We start from the raw sequence: 18,605 nt of genomic DNA, 5'->3' as shown, positions 1-18,605 counted from the left end.
CTAGCTTCCTCTCGATCCCTCTCCCCACCTGGGGCCCTTTCTGTGGACACTCCGGATCACGTGTCTACGGGGTCAACCAGAGTGCCATGGCCCGGGGCAACCCTGTCTCTGGGCTGACACTCTCCCGCTCTCCCTTGTGGGAACCCACACTACATGTTATGCGCGGTGCACGCGGTATCCCAGCGCTCACCAAGCCCCACTAGGGCTGGTACTACACCCATCTACAGGGGGTACACGATGACGGTGCATCGCACGCCGTGCTATACCACCCAGTGCTGTCCGCGACGTAGGGACATCGCACGCCACTACCCTCCCGGGCCGGCACCATATAATGACATCCCTGATGTCACTACATCCATTATCCGCTACATGGCCATCAGCCAGCACACCATTGTCTGTCATCGAGCAACAGCTTCTTGTGCTCCCCTGTACCACTGACCACATCTGCTAGAACTTCCCTATGGCAAAAAGAATGGGAAAAATCAAGTGACAAAACTGTTGAATGGAGCCGGCGAGGAATCATCCCCAGTGAGGAGCTCGCACCTGGCTCCAATTCCAAACTGCTCACATGGCGGAGCCTAAACAGACTGAGAGTGGGTTTCGGCAGATGCAACTCTCTCATGAAATCATGGGGCTTCTGCACAACCGAATAATATGCTTGTCAGGAGAAACAAACCATGGTTTATGCCTTGCAGCTCCACAATGCACTCCTCAAGATTTCTCAATGCCAACACCAGAAGCGGTGGCCTGTGCAGAATATTGAGAAGAGCCTATGTAGGTTGGATAGGAGACACGAAAAATAAGAAGTGGTCTTACTTCGCGGATGTTATTAACTAATTCAGAGGTCACAGAGAAAAACACAGTCACATCTAGGAATATAGGAATAGGTTTTACCCTTTTAACTGGCACAAAAACTGACACCTTTATTCAAGGCATCATGTTTGCAAAAACCACAACACAAGCAGTCAGAATGCAAACAAAAAAGACAACTCTGATAATATGCACTGTCCTTAAATTTGATTGGTCCACACCCGAGACGGCTTTTCTTAGAGCCTAGTCTCCATTGGTGTTGGACCAGAAGACGCCAAAAGGCGTACAACTCAAAAACAGCGCACTATCAGAGTATTGAGGGCTCGGGGTGAGCATTTACATTATGAGACCTCCTTTGCCAGAAACAAGATATAGGAATAGGTTTTACCCTTTTAACTGGCACAAAAACTGACACCTTTATTCAAGGCATCATGTTTGCAAAAGTCACATCTATCAAAAGTCACATCTATCAAAAGTCACATCTATCAAAGAAAACATACGTTTAAAGAAGCCTTACGGTTGAATGATTTTGTGATGGTCAGCCAATGGTCATTTGCGATGCCTCCGTAATAAAAAAATGCCATACATCCCCTACCTGTAATTTTCAACAACACATTGTTAATTCTCCTTGGAACTTTTTCTTTGGTTCTTTCGGTAAAGTCACGTAGAATGAGAATAAAATAATAAATTGATGAAATAAAATAACACAATAATATTCTCACGACGTTTCGGCCACAACACAAGCGGCCTTCATCAGGTGAAGAGACGAGACTGTCTGGTAGGACAGCGCTGGAGTGAAAAAGCCACGTTCAGATCACGGCCTTTAAGCTGTGTGAGAAGAAACAAAGCGCCCTCAACTTTAGCTAAAGTTGAGGGCGCTTTGTTTAGCTAAAGTTGAGGGCGCTTTGTTTGAGGGCGCTTTGTTTCTTCTCACACAGCTTAAAGGTCGTGATCTGAGCGTGGCTTTTTCACTCCAGCGCTGTCCTACCAGACAGTCTCGTCCCTTCACCTGATGAAGGCCGCTTGTGTTGTGGCCGAAACGTCGTGAGAATATTATTGTGTTATTTTATTTCATCAATTTATTATTTTATTCTCATTCTACGTGACTTTACCGAAAGCACCAAAGAAGATTAATCCTTGCAGTCACGAAAGCTTTAAATCGAAATGCTCCTTGGAACTATCATGGGAAATATATATGTGCACAGATGTTTGTTCTCCAAATAATAACACAAGTTTACAATGAAAATCATCTTACATAACACAAGTCTATTGAATTATCTAATGTTAAATTTTGATTTAATGCTTTCATGACTGCAGGGATTCATATTCTTGGTTCTATCGGTAAAGTCACGTAGAAGGGAAACAAATGTTCTTGTTATGGTTTTCACATCTGATGATGACTGCTTGTGTTGCAGTCTAAACGTCGTGAGAATTGTATTGTTTAATATTTTTTATTATTTTATTGCTTCCCTTCTACGTGACTTTACCGAAATAACCAAGAATATCTAATGTTAATTGATTGTAGAAACATTATTACATTTGCAGGTGGTGCTGTTACAAACCGCTTGATTTTCAAACCGCTTGATTTTTAAAAAATATTTGATTGTCAGTTAGCATAGCACGTCATCCTTTTCAGGGGTTGAGAGAACAAGTAGCACTTTCTGGGCAGTCCTGCCAATAGGAATGAACTTGTCTCCAATGATTCAGTGTACCCAAGGAGACGAACAACCACCCTATGCTCGGTTTTAACAGGGTTACTTACAGATTTTCCTGTACAGGATTTATGCTGAATACAAAATAGTTCCATATAATTTACAGTTCACATATCCCTTCTTCTTCTTGGTTCTTTCGGTAAAGTCACGTAGAATGGGGATAAAATAATAATAAAAATAAAAAGTAAAAATTCTCACGACGTTTCGGAGGCAACACAAGCTTCCGTCTTCAGGTGGGACAGTCACAGCAAGATCGCTGATCAAGTGGGGAGGCTCCGAGAGCCTCGAGCTTAAATACAGGTTAAAGGGGGGGGGGGGGGGGGGGGTGAAGGAGGGCGGGGCCAAGTGGGGGACATTGATGGGGTGTGGGGCTAAGTTAATCATTCTTTTGTTCTGTTGATGGTGCAGTACATCCGGTGGGCCACTGCACGGGGGCAGTGGGAAAATTTTTTGAGTTATACAATGCGTTACTGTGCACTACCCTATACTTTAGACTATAAAAATATTAGTCTTGTAATATTACACTATGTCTTAATCTGTCAACCTTAATGTATGACACACTGCTGTATATTCATTATGCAATAGTACGATGCTGTACTATTTATTATTATACTACATGTTATAAACCATACCATGAAAGATATCAAGAGGCAGTGCTAGCGAATGGACTTGGGTCTGAAGGTCACCGTAAAATACAATCAATTAAGAACTGAAATGGTTTATAACATCTTTCCAATGGTTACTAAGCCAGAATCCATCTTCTCGGTTGAAATTGTCTCTGTGTTTGTATATATGGATGGCCTCATGAACGAATCTCTCATGGTAGCCGGATGGCTTAAAAAGATCCTCCGTCTTGGAGAAGTCAATGTCATGTGAGCCCATTTTATCCCCATTCTACGTGACTTTACTGAAAGAACCAAGAAGATGAATCCCTGCAGTCACGAAAGCTTTAAATCAAAATATCCCTTCTTAATCAAAGGAATGGCTGAAACTAATATTTCAATGTAATGTTACACTGATTCACTTATCATTACACCATTCAATTAACGTGGTACCATTTCTATTGACAGTCGCTTTGTGTTGTAGGTTTATATTCATCCAGGTTTGAACAAAATAATGCACCACTAATCCAGAGGTGATAACAAGATCTATGGACCTTAAAGATCCCTTAAAACTTGGTTTATAAATCAATGGATGTTATCTACATATTTCTGGACTCAGGCCCCAATCATTGATTGTTATTTTGGGTGGGTTCTAAAAATACCATTCCTATAAATGAGATGCATTCATTCCAAATGATTTACTCAACAAATTGAATTTCATATTACTATATCTTAACGACCATATTAACTTGTGTATACATGCATGCATACATGCCTGCCTCTTTAGTTCCATCGCTGTTGTAATAGTGAGGCCAACTTATATTTTGGATGGTAGAGGATAGCCTGTGATGCCACACATTTCTAAACTATGGCACTCTCAACATATTTCATGTTTATCAATGTCAGCATGTTTATATTACATACAGATAGCACCTCTATTCTAAAAAATTAACAAATCATTTTGTGATAATGCAGTGGCAGTGATGCATGAGGACAAATAACAAAAACATCTCAGCACATTCATCAATATCACTTTCTTAAAAATGAAAGTGTATAATTGCAGACGTTTTGGGCAATGGCCCTTCTTCATAGCACATAGAGACGCCAGATAATGGTATAAAGCTGCACATGCTTGCATATGTCCTTTAAGCAAAAGGAATTGCACAACATTGTGATTGCACAAATGTCTTCCAATTGCATTAATCTATTCTCGTGTGCGTTCTGTTTGTAGCATCTTGAACAGATTGCATTTCCATTCGATATCCTGCAATGTACAACTCAATCCATCATTCCTTTTGGATCATAACAATGAATACTGCTCTGTGACAACTCAACATTGGTGAACGTTCACATTTGTTTTAATTTGGCACAGTGTGAATCGTTATTTATGATGGCTAGTAATGGCTATAAAGATCTTTCTGTTTTGTCTCTTAGTTTGAAACGTTTATGTTTTCACACAAAATAAATATTAAATGAAAACAAATTACCGTATATATAATTTAAAGTGCATACTCTTTAACGAAAATGCAAGTAAACGGGGTGTGATTAATCGCTATATGCCTTGACATGGCCTTGTGATTGCTTCCATAGCAGGTGTTGGCTGTCAAACGTTATCTGTGTTCAATGTTTTTGTAATATATATTTTTAAGGGCACATTGCAGCCTTCAACTCCTACCTCCGTCAACATTATTCAATATTCAAGTGTTCATCCGTTTAGGCCTTGACATGCGTGCCGAATTTGGTGTCAATCCAATTTAACATGCTAAATAGAAGGGCAAACACACCACACGCTCGCCACTCATGAAACTAACGCTCTTTTAGGGCCGGTGGGGAAGAAAAACATATTCATGTGTAGTGGAGTAGGAAGGTGCGTAGTACAAACAGCGTGATTACATTATCACACAGACAGTAAGGGTTATCTTGGGTCAGCCTGTAGTGAAGGCGAATACAGTGCAGGTTATGTTGGGGCAATTAAGCTGGGAGAGCCGTGGACGGCTGTGATTGGTTGGAGCTGTTGCCAAGGCTAGAGTGGCGCCTAAAGGTCTGGAGGAGAAACAGGTGACGGTCACGCGGAGTGCCGTTGGGACGCGGACTAATTAATTGGGGCTAATGAGAGCGGGGATAAATTGGGGGGTCGTCAATTGGAGCGGCAGAGTTGGAGTTTGGAGAGCTTGGAGACGGAGGTGGTTGAAGTTGGGGGAGCTCGGAGTGAACAGCGGGGGAATTGAAGTTGGAGTCAACAGCGGGGATTTGAAGAGTGGAGAGCTTGGAGAGAGCGTAGCAGAAGACGAGAATAGCCAGCAGTGGAGAGAGCGTAGCGATAGCGGAGCTGAAGATGAGAACAGCCAGCAGTGGAGTGAGCATAGTGACGGTGATAGCGGTGAACAGAGACGAAGTAGTTAGCAGTGGAGAGAACACAGCGACGGTGATAGCGGAGAGCGGAGACGAAGAGGTTAGCAGTGGAGAGAACATAGCGACGGTGATAGCGGATAGCGGAGACAAAGAAGTTAGCGGCGGAATAAGCGAAGTAATCGTGGGGAGTGGAGAGACAAAGGTGGCGAGCGAGTCGAGTGAAGCATGGCGAGCGACCTGGATACTGTGGAATGTGGAGGACATGCTGAGAGTTGTAAATAAAGCGGTGTTCGGAGAAAGACGGAAGTTGTCCGAGTGAAATCGAACACTACATATGTATATACAAATATACATGTATATACACATAGGCATTTATATATATTTGCTTGCACAAACAGGTATGTGGTAACATGTCATATTTACATCTATTTAAAATATCATCATTATCGTGGTAGTTATTTGCCACATTTGTACGGTGCCCTTGCAGTCCAATATGTATTTATGAAACGTTTACAAGTGAGCTAGACCTCTAAACGCTTCATACAGTGAAGGACGACCTTCACTGTGTGAAGCCAGCTTCTCCAATGAGTATCAATGAGTATCATTGGAGAAGCTCTAAGTGAGAGATAGAGAAGAAACGGACGGTGATAATCCTGGACATTAAGAGGCAGGGGAGGTTCACAGAGAAGTGAAAAGTTAGCCATGCAGATGACTAGGGCAGGGAATTCCAGTCATCAAGGGCAGCAGTGGATAAGCGACATTCCACTGATTGGAGGTTGCATTTGGGGTTCGCCCACGTTTGCTGGATCCAAATTTATGGGTAGGTGAGAGAGAGGAGAGGTGGCGAGATGTTAACTACCTCGCCTGGTATGCAGGAGTTCGTAGGTTCGATCCCGACCCTGATGCCTGCATATTTGGAGTTTGCAAGTCTCTCTCCCCGTGGTCACATAGATTTTTCTCCTGGTCAACTGGTTTTTCCCCTCCACATTTAGAAACATGCCTTTAGAGTATTTGGCTGCTATAAATTTCCACATAAGCCACTTCGTCGAGCTATCATTTGTGGTCAGGTCGCTTCGAAAAAAGAGCTGAATAAAAAATAGTTAAATAGTTAGCTGGAACAATGCTGTTTAGGATATTAAAACCGGTGAGTACAATCTTAATTGATTGTGTATTACATTTGGATCAAATGAAAAGATAAAATGTAACCATAGATCACAGCAACCACAGAAAGGCTATGAGTAATAATTTAGAAGCAGGCAATTTGAAATTTGATTCCAGCATAGAATGGCTTACACCTGCAAATGATATCACGAAATCTTCAGTGTTAACTTGACAGCATGCGGCAATTACTGAGTGACGTTTATGGTAATTGAAGCATTCGTCTGCAATCCAATTGACCCTTGACTATCCAGTTACCACCGAGTGCTTTATCTTTCGCAAAGTGGATGGATATACTCTGCATATGGCCATGTCCATAAAATAACTATTATTACATTGAAAAGTGCACCAACGGTTGGGGAAAAAGTGAAAATCAGATAGAAAATCAACTATCTCACATTACTAAAAATATACATCAAGAATTATATGAGACTAGCTTGACTACCCGGCTTCGCCCGAGACTTGGATTCTTGTCTTGGATTAATACACGGCCTACGCAGAGGGGGGGGGGGGGGGATGCGTGACGTCAACAGGCACACTGCGTGACGCTGCCACATGCGGGTGACATCACAGATGTGACGTCACCGCTCACTTTGCCGTGCAAAATATATCTACTATTGCGCTCCCCCCGCCCCCCAAAATACAAAAGTAATTTTTTATAATTTTTGCATGGTGGACAATCTGGAAGCTACCCACATGCCAAATTTCAAGTTTGTTGCATGTCGGGAAGTATGCTAAACATTTTGAACAGACACGCATATTCTAAAATTTTCCTTTTATATATAGACGAGCTTTACTACCCGGCTTCGCCCGGGACTTGGGATTCACCACGCCCGGCCGCCTTTGTCTCCCCAGTGGCAATGTTCACACACCTCACCAGTTACTCGTTTGAGGCTGAGTCGACCTAGGGAAGGCCCAGGACCGGTTCAAATAATCGTCACCAGTGGTGGCCGTGAGCGGGAATCGAACTCGGGTCGCCAGGTTCGTAGCGCAGCGCGCGAATCGTTACGCAGTCGCTGCCCCCCACACACACACACAAGATAAAGATCCCCCGTGTAGCCTGTGAGACTGTAGGGGCAAGTGCTGTTAGCGAGCACCTATGAAGGCCGGCACGGCACACGAGGGGGTGGGTGGCCAGCACCACGCTCGGTTGCCTTTGTCCCCCCAGTGGCGATGTTTACACACCACACCAGTTACTCGTTTGAGGCTGAGTCGACCTAGGGGAGGCCCAGGACCGGTTCAAATAATCGTCACCGGTGGTGGCGGTGAGCGGGAATCGAACTCGGGTCGCTTCCCCCACACACACACACGCACGCGTTCATAGGTACACATACACGCGCTTGCTGCAGACACACAACTTTCAGGGTGCGTACGGCAGTAAACGACTGAAATAATAAACCAATGCTGCGCGAAGAACGCCTTAGACCTGCAACACATTTGTATGGCACTTTACTCGCGGAGGGTTGGGGGGGGTGCGTGACGTCAGCAGGCACACTGTGTAACGCTTCCGCATGCGGGGGTGACATCACAGATGTGACGTCACAGCTCACTTGCCGTGCAAAATATATCCATTATTGCGCCTCCCCCCCCCCCAAAATACAAAAGTCTATTTTTATCATTTTTGCACGGTGTACAGCCTGGAAAGTATCCACATGGCAAATTTCAATTTTTTTGCTTGTCAGGAAGTACGCTAAACATTCATAAATTTCCCTTTTATATATACGAAAATTTATGCAAATTCTTAACAAACAATAGTTTATATTCTTGGTTCCTTATATTTTTATTATTTTATTGTTTCCCTTCTACGTGACTTTACCGAAAGAACCAAGAACATGAATCCCTGCAGTCACGAAAGTTTTAAATCAAAATTTTAATCAAAATTTTAAGCAATAGTTTGCAAATAGTTACGTAAAACGAAATCGGAGAGACGATCACCAAAGAGTCAAGATGTCGTAATGAAGATTGGGAAACACAAAGAGAGCAAAAAAGTATAGTTACCGAATTGGTGAATCACAAATGGTAGCACTGAGCGAGATGGAGCCACAATGCATGGAAGAGACGGGATTATACAACTAGTAGCGTCTCGAGTATATCTTTATTCCAGAAGAAGGATATATTATGGGAAATAAATTACTTCGCAGATAAGGAGATTTTACAGTCACATGAAGACAAAAGCATCTCCCTGAGCCGTCAGAAAAAAAATCTAGTTACTGTACCAGATGGTTTAATTGTGGACATCATCAAAGAAATGGGAGCAGCTGTTGAAACAAACTTAGCATAATGATTAAACAAGTAATATATTTGCCATATGTCCTTCTATGCCCTCCAATACACAACTGGAGTGACCTAAATATCTATGGTTGGACACAATGTGTAGTGTCTTAAAAAATTACTCACACCATACGTTGTAACAAGTCACCTGCTTACACTTTATTCACCTATTCTTGCACCAGTTGTAGGTGTAACGCCTTGAACACACGGTGTACTTACCTGCACTAGCGGACATACGTTAGTAGGGGTGATATGTGGGCCACCAAGGTTCCCCAGACCCCAAGAGGGGGGCTGGGGGAATATTCTAGGATCCCCTGGAACACTCTGGAAGGGAGGTGTGGCCAGGGGCGGAGAGACCCTAGGAGGTGTATAAAAACGGGACCCCTGAACAGGTTCGGCAGTCGTCCTCAAGCCGAAGACAGAAGACTGGGCTTAGAGGAGGACCCTGGAACCCCCAGACCCGCTGGCCTTCTAAGGGCCAGGACTGAGGTGGGACAGTAGTCGGACCCTGGGTATCCCCAGACCCGACATCCTTAAGGGCCGGCACTGAGTGGGCCAGTGGCCGGGAACCGAGGTCCTTGGCTGGTTCGGGTCAGGATAGCCTCCCCTAGGGCCCCTAGCCGGAGGGCTGAGTGTAGAGTGGTCCCCAGTGTTAGGAGGCACAATAGCCTGGAGGCCATAACTCCTCAGGTAGCAGGTGTAAGGGGCCGTTACCCCTTTGCAGTAGGGGCCTTGTATTGAGTTATTTGTGAAATAAAACTGTTGCCTCAAGTACCGGCTCTCCCTCGTATTTGGGCTCACTACGTTTGATGTCAGAAGTGGCCATGGATACAAGAAGCAAGAACCATACCAGGATTCTAGACGGAGAAGACGACGACCAAGCGTCCATGGGATCGGCGACCCTAGCTGGGGACGGTGAGGTGCTGCCGGCCGGGAAGCTGCCTGCCCCGCCACCCGCCGTCTCGCCGTCACCACGCAGCTCGCTGCGGGAGGCGCACTTCCACCTCGCGGAGCTGCTTCATGCCGCGGCCGCCATCCTCGGCGACATCCACCGCAAGGAGGCCGGGGCAGGGGTGGAGATCACGACACAGCGGGCAACGGACGCCGCCGCCGCCACCGCTGATAATCCTGCCAAAATTGTTTAAAATCCTGCCATGTTGGGGGACGCTTCTGCCGGACGCGAAATGCATCACGGGACGCGCGTCACTTCCGGGCCCAGCGGAAACCAACCAGACAGCACCACGTCATCGACGGCGTGACAGCCCCAGGAGGCCGACATCTTGGCCGCGGGTGTTACTCTACAAGCCAAGCTGGAAGACTCTACGCGGTCCGGGGGACGATCGCCGACCGTCCAACTGCGCCTGCCGGCACTGAAGGTATTTTCCGCTGTGGGTGGCGATTGGGCGGCCTTCCAACGCCACTTCTTGTCACACTGCAAAATGGCTGGGTGGTCGGAGGCGGAGGCGCTCCTCCACATGCAGGCAATCTACGGACCACTGTCGGAATCGTGCCACCTCTTCGCAAACAGGAGGAGGGGTGAGTCTGAATCTCCCCTTGCCTTCCGTAGTGCTCTGCTCGCCCTGGCCAGAGCCACTTTCTCGCGCGTGAATCATGAGAGGATCGATGCGCTGGTGTTGGAGAAGCTCCTCAGCCTGGCACTGGAGATGTGCTTCGTCATGCTGGCGGTGGACGAAAACAATTTTTGCTCCCTGCGCGCTGCAAGGCGCATTCAGGCACATTTGGTGTTGCAGATTGAAACCAGCATCGCGGCCTGCGCTGTGCCGATCGACGCCGGGGGCCGAGAGGAGGAATCTCACCACGACCGGACCTTCACATCCACTTCGGCAAGGAGTTGGCGATCCGACGATCGCCGACACCAGCGGGATTCCCGCCAACGGGGACGGGCATCTCCGCGTCAGGACACGGCGTCCGTCACGTGTCGTCGGGATGCCGCGCAACCCGACGTCGCGTCTCCGGTCCACGCTCGTCGACACCGCGCTCGCCTTCACCTTCACGACAAAGTCAGGCAAGTCGCGACACCACACGCTCTCGGCCCCCACTCGGCACTCGCACACTCCACCAGGCAACACACCATCACCATGCGTCGGATGGTGGGGAGCCGGGGGGTCGTGCAGGTGTTTGGCCGCTCGGACTTGGTCAGTGGACCGAGTTGGCCCATAAAATCGTTGCCGCCGCACAGGGATCCTCTGCCATTGATGGTTCTATTGAGGGGGTCGATGTCCGAATATTGGTTGACACGAGCACGTCGGCAACCATTATCTCGGACCTCATTCACAATATTCTGCCCGATAAATGTCGCCCCTTGTGGCCATGTTTCGCCACCAACGGGGGTTCGATGGGTATAATTGGCTGAATTAATGCCCACATCTGTATTAGGAATATCAGATTGCAAGGTCCCATTTTGGTTTCCTCGACCCTCGCTGTTCCGTGTCTGCTAAGGACAGACTTCCTGGGTAAAATACCTATCAAAATTTTGATAGACCAAGGGTGCATCGAACTCCCCTCCGGCCGACGCATGACCTTCTTGCCTTTGCCTACCCAATCGCGCATGGCCTACGTGACCATTCCGGCGTTAGCTTCTCAGACAGTGCGCATTCCATCGGGATGTCAGATGTTGGTACCCCTTCAGTTGAGGAAACCTCTTGCCTCGGGTGCTATGGCGGGGGGTGATTTGTTAGGACCATCGAACACCGCAGTAAGGGGTCTGGATCTTGTTGGTGCGCAAACGCTTTGTTCGGAGGATGCTGAACCTTTCATCCAGGTCTTGAACACAGGGTCGCGAACGACCGTCATCCCACAGGGGACAGTCCTCGCTCACATGGCACCAATGCCCCTGGGGGATTCGGTGGTGGGTCATGTGAGTGACGTGCCCTGTTCGCGGCTGCATTGAGACCTTGATGAAAAGTGGATTGATGCGCTTTGCTCTGCTGGTGGAAACCTAACCAACTCACAACGGGAGAAATTGTGCACTTGTTATGTGATTTTTCCGACGTCTTTAGTCACGGCAAATTCGACATCGGGTGCACTAAATTGCTTAGCCACCACATGGACACGGTAGATGCCACCCCCATTCGACAGAACCCATTTCGATAATGTCCCGCCGTAAAGGAGCATGACCGGTTGGCCATTAACGACATGCTGGCGGCTGACATTACATCCCCGTCCACCAGCCCATGGGGTGCTCCCATCGTCCTTGTCAAAAAGCACGATGGCAGCCTCAGGTTTTGCGTGGACTTCCGGAGCTCCTATACTTATCTCTATGGTCACTTATGTTGAACCTCTCCCTACTCTTATCTACCTTTCACCTCCTTTATCCTGCACTCAGCAGCTCCACTATCAGCGACTCCACACACAGCGTCTTCACACACAGCAGCTTCGCACACAGCAGCTTCGCACACAGCAACTCTACACCTCCACCGCTGCCATCACCGACACTCCCTCAGACCCGTTCACCCATCTGTCCTGGGTGGAGGGATCAGCCATCACCGACCTGGCGACGGCGTGAGGGTTGAGGTTGCATTGATGGCTGGAGCGGCAGCAGCGAGATGTCTTCACATTTGGTCTCCGGCAACAACTCTCCGCTCCGCTCACGCACACGCCCTTATATTCCTCTGCGAATTATCCGAGACCTCTCGCGCGTCTCTTTAAGCTCACGCCAGGCTGGCGCCTGTTTGCCCATCAATCAACCCTTATCTCTCGTCTCCCTGGCAACACCTCCCGTGTCAGTGTGCACAACCGGTCGACCCCGGTTTGCACCTGATTCGCCCCTTACAACTGTCGGTTTGCCCGTGTAAATCTCACGCTCAACTGTTTGCCCTTCGTTGCCCTCGGTTAACTGTGCGCACCGCGTATTTCACTACACTACAAATGTACAGTGTTATCTAACAACAACAAAAAAACTCAACACCATCGCCAATCACACATTGGCTTTAGCAGAAAAATATATAATAGGGGACGTTTCGGGCAAAGGTCTTTTTGGTGCTATGAAAGTCCATTGCCTGAAATGTAACCTATATTTATTATTGGTGCTATGAAGAAGAGCCATTGTCCAAAACATCGCCTATTTTATGTATTTCCTTTTAAGGCCACAGTGTTATCGACAATTGTTTTGAGGGTTTTTTGTTATTCTAGTTGATGCACCACTGCCAACACAGCAGCACCAAACAAATGATCTTGTCTAAAAGTTGATTTCAAAAGCATAGAGCATACAATAATTATTTGTAAACATATACAACATGAAAGGCTATGAACTTCTGCCTGTATGTGCAGTCAACAGCTGTAAACCATTATCTGCGTGGCTACACAGCTGTTTATGCATGAAGATATTGGAATTAACGGCACATGGCAATGTTTGTATGCGGTTCGTACTTTCACCCTTTATTGTGAATGTTCTGAAGGCATCTGGGTAATATGCTTTTCACTGAAAAAAAAACCTGATGATAACCATAAAAAGGACATTTTTAAAAAGTGCTGCTTCATGATGTGGAGCCTTTCATGTGTGCTGCACATGGAACACTCAGAAGGAAAATATGTTTTTGTCTTGAAGAGGGTTGGTCAATTGTGATATCAATTTGATTCTCAGCCACAGCTAATATCAGTTGCATGTGATATCGGAACTGGTCATCTTCCCAACTCTCCTTCACCAACCCAAACCGATCAGCGTGGTCATACTATTGTAGTGACTTAATCGGAGACACTAAGAGCTGGCGGCACTCTGTTTATTAACATGCACCAACGGGTTAATACTTCCAAGATGATGAAGACGGAGATGATGGTGAAGACTTCAGCAGCGTGATGGTGAAGACTCCAGCCCCGAGGTCCCCCCTTGGGGCCCCTCCTACACTGTCGGCGTGGCCTGGCTCCGCCCCCAGCCACGCCCCTTTCTAGAACCTACCCACAGGTTCCTGGTGTGTTCCTTCCGTGACCTTTCCCCTATATCCCCTCTGGTGTATCACCTCGCCGGCTGCTGTCAGAGCTGCTGTAAGTTGCAGATCCCCTTCCCTACCAGCAGCCAGCGCTATGCTGCTACATAGATAATTCTATGTCACTACATTATGGTGAAGCGGTCCCCACAACCAACACAGTGTGGAGAAGCCCTCATCCATCAGTGGATTTTACAAAAGGGCTGCAAGTTATTATTGCAATACTTTCGACTATATCTGCAATGGTAAAGCACCCAATTTACGACTAGGATGATGTAAGTTCAAATCACATTCATGGGTTGATTAAGACTTGCATGGACTTTTGATTCTAATTCTCTCAGATTTTATACCCAAATAATAATCAATGACATCTTATGTCTGCGCTGACAAAAAATACACCATCATAAGTATTTATAAACCTCTGGCATGGTGATCCACATGCCAAACTGTTGTGCGGTTGTTAAAGAGAGCCAAATTGTGAGAGGCTTTTCTCCATCGTCACTGAGAAATTAATTTTTTGTTTGCTCTGACTGCCGAATTGGAATGCTCATTAATGCTTGAAACTCACTTTTAATTGTGAAATAATTGAATAAACTTGAAGCAGTTTTTTGTATTGCCTTGGTTTGCAGCAGGGAATTGCACACCCTCTCTATAGGCACACATCTGGTATGTTTTCATATGTTTTGACACATGCAACTGGCTATTTACCACGTGACAAACTAGTGGCCAGGCTCTATATAACGTCACTGGGCATTGCACATTATGTTAACAAGTTCACTCGCACACGCACGCACATAAACATTTGTCATGTAGTTGCACCTGTGCGCACACAAATACAAAGCCAAATATCGCCATCTAACAGACTGTTGGAGCAAGTGCGGTTAGCGACCACCTTTGAATGTTGTCAATACGGCACGCGAGGGGTTGGCTGGCCAACACCACGCCCGACCACCTTTGTCTCCCAAGTGGCGATGTTTACACACCGCACTCGGTACTAATTTGAGGTTGAGTTGACCTATGAGAGGCCCAGGACCCGTTTGAGATCATCGTCACCGGTGTTGGCCATGAGCGGGAATCGAACCAGGATTGCGGGTTGGGAGTGCATCGCACGAACCGCTGCGATAACCGCTCCCCACACACACACACAGCACATATCAACATTGATCATTTAGTTGCAGCTACGCACACACATAATCACGTATTTTGACGTTCACCACCTGATTCCATGCAAACACTCGCAACGCGCATTACAATGAAAGTCATCACACCTGCAGCTCCCGCTCGTCAGCATTCATGCACACAAAACATGCATGCACACACTCGCACGCGTGCCATCGTTCGCTCGCATTATCTCAATTGTACACATGCCGTTTTCTATACAACGGTGAACAATGGGACTTAAGTGAATGTAAGCTACCGCCTTGGGGAATATCCTTTGTGGGTGCCAACAGTGAAAAATGAAGTATTGATGTGACCCACGTATGCCACATCTAATGTCTCATTAGGAATGACCAGTGCTGGATTATCCTAGCAGCAAAAGTAGCTACATATGTAGTAGTAGCTACGGGCCCCGCACTTTCAAGGGCCCCGCGCTAAACGCTTTCAAGCTATCAATTCCGGTTCAGCGATTCTGCACTTGCTCTATTACTATAGTACTATACTGCCTTCAACTTTTATGAACAACTGGGTGTTTAAGGTTAGCGATTTGTCTTATTATCTGGCTGTATAGCAAATGAAAAAAATACAATTACTTTACTATGCGAGTGTAGTGGAGTAACGCGCGCTGCGTTTTGCAAACAGTGTGCACGCGTGTGTGAGTGGCGGACAGTGACGTCATTGTCAGGGCAAACACGTGCGGAGGGAGGGAGCAACCGGAGAAAGGCGACTAATTGAGATGCACAGCAGTGATTGGCTGGCTGCAAATGCAGACACGGTGTAGGCGCCTGGGAGTCTGCAGATGGAGGCGATAAGCATGGCACAGACGCCGCCTAAGCGTCAGCTTAATGAGTAAGGGCATATCCTGCTGCGCGGAGAATCGCCGTTGAGTTGGTAGGAGGTGGATGGAGTGAAAGTGAAGAGAAGGGTGAACACAAGCGAAGTCTGGGGCCCCGCTCGCCACATCCTCGTCCTCTCCAGTGGTGATGGCTGATCCCCCACTGGTGGCAAAGGCGAGGTTGGAGGAGCGAGGGGAGACAAGCTACCAGTAGAGAGGCTAGCGGAATCCTAAGTGTGAGTGCACGAAGACTAGCAGTAGAGAGGCTAGCAGAGTGTGTAGTGATAGGCTAGCAGAGTGAGAGAGTGGAGCGAGCGGAGTGTGGCAGTCGGGCTAGCAGCAGAGAGGCTAGGCGAGTGAGAGAGAGGGCAGGCTAGCAGTGGAGAGGCGGAGTGAGCGAAGCAGGCGAACAGCGCAAGCGGGAGAGTTGCGACAGAGTTCCGTGGTGTTGAACGCGAGGAGTTCTGTTCGAATAAAAGTGACACAGGAGGAAAACATTTTTCTGTGAAATAACACCACTACACAAGTAAAAAAAAAATGCGTGTGTTTTTAATATTTATTACTAGATTTTTTAGGGGACCTTTATAATGTATGCTACAGCTTAATCCGGCACTGGGAATGACACACATTCACAGAAGCGTAGTTGTAAAATGAATGTAAGAAACGTGAAAGAAAGCAGGGGCTGCCTCGAGTGGAACACGTGCTCACCTACTGCATCTGTCAACGACGTGGTGCGCTGGCTGTGGACATTGGCTCACTCGTTTTGGTCCTGTTTTCCTTTTGAGGACCCTTTCAGGAATATCACGAATTCCGGCTTACCCATGTCTTGGAGATGTTCCGTGTAGAGGATGTAAAAAATTTCACGGGAGGATATTTAAGTATCTTTGAAATTTGAATGGGGCAAGAAATAATTTCTAAATGTAATTAGGAATGTGAGATTTCAATGGGTATATCATGTCTGCAGAATGTTGGTTAGAGGTTGGTACCCAAGACAGAGATATGAAGCCAGATGGTAGGATACTGAAAGAGCGGATAATGAAGACTGAGTGTGAAATGTAAGTACAAAATTGAACTTTTTTTTGCCAGTATCAAAGTATGAAAAAATAAGAATAGGTTTTACCCGAGTGCATTGTCTTTGTCCTGTTCGCCTTTTGGCGTTCTCTGGTGTACACTGGTGATACGAAGCCCTAAAGAAGGCTCTCTGGTGTAGACCAATCAGTTTCAAGGACAATGCATATATTATCAGAGCATGTTTTGTCTGCATGTTCACCACAAGCACATGTGGGTAATGCAGCCAAACACACTGAACGCACGTTCTTTCTAAGTGTGGAGGGAAAAACCGGAGGACCCAGAAAAATCCACACAACCACAGGGAGAAACATGCAAACTCCAAACATACCCATACAGGCATCAGGGTTGGGATCGGACGCACAAACTCCTGTATACATCACGAGGTAGTTAACTTCTCGCCACTGTGGCAGCACTGCATTTTGTTTGCAATGTGCATTGGCCCTAGTTGTTATGTGCTATGCGCTCACATGGTTGAATGGAGAATGTGCTTATTTGGTGCATTAACCAACACAATGTATTTTTTTCCCACCAACTGCCAAACTGAGTTATCTCACTATTTTGCAAACACCTGTTCAAGATTGCCACAATTTGTCCACATGTACAACCTGTTTGTGTACCATTCTGAAAAGATACTCTTTCTTGTAAAAATAAATTTGATGACTTGTCCCCTAGTGATGCTACAAAAATATACAAAAACTATATATTCTTGGTTCTTTCGGTAAAGTCACGTAGAAGGGAAACAGTAAAATAATAAAAATATAAAACAATAAAATTCTCTCGAAAAAACCAAAGAGTAATTCCAGCAGTCACGAAAGCACCAAATCAAGTTTGAACCACCTCTACGGGGAGGTATCAAGTCTGTGTCTTTGCGTTGTCTCTGCTTGTGTGTCTGCCTTTGTGTCTCCGTGTATGTGTCTTGTCTCTCTCTCAAATGTCACACTTAACTTAAGTTTGTGTCTCTGTGTTGTCTCTACCTGTGTTTCTGCCTTTGTGTCTACGTGTATGTGTCTTGTCTCTCTCCACAGTCCCTGTGGGCATGCTAATCTGATGTTGTGCCCCTCCCCCCTCCCCAAGCTGCGGCGGCATGTGTGTGGTGTGCCTCTACTGGCTCCAAGTCAGTCCCTGCTAATTTGTATCCCTTTATCTCTCAGTCTCCGCCCCCCCCCCCCTCCCTCTATTTAAGGCTTCGACACAGAAGCACTGTTTCACTGTGTCCCATGTGTGTGTCTCTCTCTGTGTGTCTCTGTGCTAACTCTCTCTGCTTAGATGTCTATATATGTCTGCGATCTGTCTCTCTACTTATATATCTGTTTTTTGTGTCTCACTTAACCTATAATTTAGCAATCTTTGAAATAACGTAATCAGCCAGACCATGCATTAATTGTGTTTTGACTGACCCTCTGTGTTGCATTATATTGTTTCCAAATTTTACTAAATCTTGTTCGATTTGATGTGCTTCTCCATCTCTCTTTGTCTCCCCTACATGCTAAGGCCTCGGCACAGAGACCCTATCTCTCTGTGCTCCATACGTTGCCTCTCTCTTTGTGTCTCTGTGTTAACTCCCTCTACTTAGGTGTCTGTATATATATCTGCGGTTCTGTGTTTCCTCTCTCTCTCTCTCTTTAATTTAGCTCTTCTATGCCTGAAGATGATTGCTTGCATTGCAATCGAAACGTCGTATGCTATTATGTAT

This window comes from Petromyzon marinus, chromosome 7 (genome assembly GCF_048934315.1).
Source record: "Petromyzon marinus isolate PM22_M1 ecotype Great Lakes invasive population chromosome 7, UKy_Petmar_22M1.pri1.0, whole genome shotgun sequence".
Taxonomy (NCBI): Eukaryota; Metazoa; Chordata; class Hyperoartia; order Petromyzontiformes; family Petromyzontidae; genus Petromyzon; species Petromyzon marinus.
This window is presented reverse-complemented; position numbering follows the sequence as displayed.